This window comes from Brassica napus, chromosome C4 (assembly GCF_020379485.1).
Source record: "Brassica napus cultivar Da-Ae chromosome C4, Da-Ae, whole genome shotgun sequence".
Taxonomy (NCBI): Eukaryota; Viridiplantae; Streptophyta; class Magnoliopsida; order Brassicales; family Brassicaceae; genus Brassica; species Brassica napus.
Window position 1 is genome coordinate 39,025,965 of NC_063447.1, and position 3,316 is coordinate 39,029,280.

A 3,316-nucleotide genomic window follows, 5' to 3' on the forward strand; every position below is an offset into this window, starting at 1 on the left:
TTTAATCTTCGTTCAAACTAAATACATAATTTTTAGAAAATAATAAGAGTGCATGTGGATGGGTTTTCGTGGATCATAAGTGTGTGAATGGAGTGTTGTGTAGCAAAGAGATGTGGATGTGGATGGTTAATATTTTAGTTTTCTTATATCATTTTAGATTGTATTTAGGTGTGTATATTACATTTGTGTGTTCATTCATTTGCATATAAAAGGAGTTGAAATGCACACAATTGATAGTTTTGGGGCTAATTTAAGATTAATCAAAAATGTTGGGGCAAATCCAAGATTAATCAAAAATACAAGGACCAAAACTGATCGATCGATCCCGATAGACCGGATAATGGATCTCGGGCATTAAGAAATAGAAAGCTGGAGATCCAGTGAACCGGAGGAAACGATGGCGAGAGGCTGAGCACAAAAGAGATAACCGCTCCGGAGATTCTCTATAGGTGAGTTCATGTTGTTGAGGGGTACAACCGTCGCGAGAGGAGATCACAGATTGGTGGTCAGAGAATGATCTCAGACGCAAATTGAGGATGAGCCGGTGATGATGAAGCTTGAAAATAGATATAGGACGAGCTTGTGACGGTGAAGCTCTGCCAGTGAATTGAGGACGAACCAGTGACGACGAACATCATAGGAAATCCATATGCATCCTTGTTGAAAAAATGGCCATATGAATTCCCAAAATAATTCTTGATATATCCAAATAAATCTCATATAATGGTCTGAGAAAACTCGATATTATCTACAATGAGTGCAATAGTCACCATTATTATTACTAGACTATAAATCAATTTCGCAGGAATCGCTAGGATTATGATTGAATTCAAGTTCAATGAACGTCTAAACACACAGATTAAGCAAACAATAAACTGAATTAAAAAAATTAAAATTTAGTAAGCATAAGATACAATATTCTCCAAAAATTGCGCAAGTTCATGAACTCTTACAACAAAAATAAACGAGGAGAGAAACCTCTTGTGCTCGAAGGGGACGAGCTGATTGAGAAGCTTAGAAGAAGTGATGGTATTAATCGAGGAAGAGTGATCAAGAAGAAAGAAAACCCAAAGCTTAGTTGATTAGAAAACCCAAAGCTTAGTTGATTATATTTGGGAAGTTTGAAGTAGAGAGAGGAGTAGAGAAATCACATTGAAATGGCGAGATTGTGGATGAGGTAGTTATGATTTTCTTTAACTATTTTTAGAAAGTTTGGATATAGTTAAAGGATAAGTCGGGTAAATCATCTTTAAAATGTGTGCCACAAGCACAATGTACCTCTAGGTGTAATTATAAATAAAAAATATGTTTTACAATGTAATATTCTCAAAGAAAAAGTCGACAGAAAGTTGATATATACTATTTTTTTGATGACTGGTATTTTTTAGATTTGACCGGAGTTTATCTGTTACCAGTTGTGTAATAGACACTCTTACGGTCAATATTAAATTCAATTTAGAGTATTTTCATTAAAAATATTTCACACAAAATATTATAAAAAGGTGAAAATATTTGAAAGTTTGGCAAGAAAATAAATAAGCATATATCAGTTATTTAATGGTTTGATATTTTTATTTATAATTTAACTATATAGCTAAACTGTATTAAAATATTTGTTGTGCAGAACTAATAAAATTCGAAAGGAAAATGCTTTTTTTTTTCCAACGGTTTTTGTATTAAATCAAATTGTGAAAGGTTGATACAAATAGTCAATTAGCTAATTAGGAGGCATATTAAACACTACAGAAATTTCAGTCTCTTCCGAAACCCGTTTTGCAATACAATCGGCAGCTTGATTCTTCTCTCTGTTGACCTGCTCCAACGAGCACAAGGGCAACAATCTAATCCAATGTCTGATATCAAAAGTTAGATTTCCCAATTCCATATTATCTTCAGATCCGTTCACAATCTGAACCAGCTCCTTGTTATCTCCTTCAAAAGGAAATGCTTTTATGTGTTGATTTGCCATTGTTGATTATCTAATAATCAGTTAATTATTTTCATCCATGACAAAGAAAAAGTTGACAATTTTTTGGGAGACTACGGAGAAAATGTATTTTTTTGTCAACTAGATTTCTATTTAAGAGAAGTCCAATGGGCTATGATAGTACAAGTATCAGTTTTAAAAGAAAGATCCAAAAATACAAGACAATATATCAATAAAAAAGTGAAGCCTGTTATAAATTAAGCATTGAAATGATCATCCATTTCTTTACCAAACTCAAGCACTATGATCATCCACTCCTTTACCAACTCAAGCACTATGATCATCTACTCATCAAACACTATGATCACCCACTCATTTACCAAATTAATCACTATCTTTGTTATTTTATGTATTGTTGTTCACTATAAATATCATCACTCATCTCACTCTTTTGTACACCATAAACAAGAACAAGAGTAATTCATCAAAGAATCATTACATTTTCTTCTTCCTTCTTATAATAAACTCTCTCCCTTATACTAGTGTTATTTGCTTCCTACGGGTATTAAATTCTACTCTTATTTAAATTTCACGATACTATAAATTAGAAGTTATTTCATAACACGTTATCAGCTCGATCACTCTGCGATTCGGTAAAATTTATTTGTATAATTCATACAATGTTATAATGGTCGGTATACCGCCTCTACTATTATTTATATCATGTTATAATGGCCGGAATACCGCCTATATTATTTACTAGTAATTTAATTTATTAATTGGTCGGCCGAGCCGCCGTATAATTTATTTATTATTCTGCATTGATCGGCTGAGCCGTCGCATGATTTGTTGTCATATAACATAAATATTTCATTGTCATAATTTTTCACTTTTATGAAATTTTATAGATTTGATTGACCGTTTAATACGATATTTTCAGACTAATTTTTGGTGCACTCGATTTAACCCCAACGGTCACAAAGAAAATTTTTCAAAAATTTCCCCTTTCTCCAACGGTCATGAACAGTAATTTTCATCTATAAATACAACTCATTTTCACTCCATTTCATCATCCAAAACATTTCATCTTCTCTAAAAAATTTCAAATCGCTCTCCTCCGATTTTTCATTTCAAGAAAGATGATTCGCGCACTTTTGTTTTTATGTGCCATTTTTATTTGTGTTTCTATTTATGGTTTATTCGTTGGAGAATTTACTCCGAGTGAATTTAAGATGAATATCGGTTTAATTTTATTTACATCGCTTCTCCTTGTAATTTCTTGTATGATTAATGTAAACGGTTTTTAAATTATGAAGTTCATAATAAATGATTCATTTTAAAATTGCGAAATTCTAAAAAAAAAAAAATATATATATATATATATAGTCA

The 3,316-nt window shown here is 31.7% G+C and overlaps 1 long non-coding RNA gene across 1 annotated transcript; it reads right to left on the reverse strand.

The window, feature by feature from the left end:
- Positions 1-234: 234 nt before the first annotated feature.
- Positions 235-2,244, reverse strand: LOC106394642. Its single transcript, XR_001278939.3, has 2 exons — positions 954-2,244; positions 235-656 (listed from the first exon to the last, which is right to left on the reverse strand). It is a non-coding gene; the product is annotated as an uncharacterized LOC106394642 (long non-coding RNA).
- Positions 2,245-3,316: the final 1,072 nt, after the last annotated feature.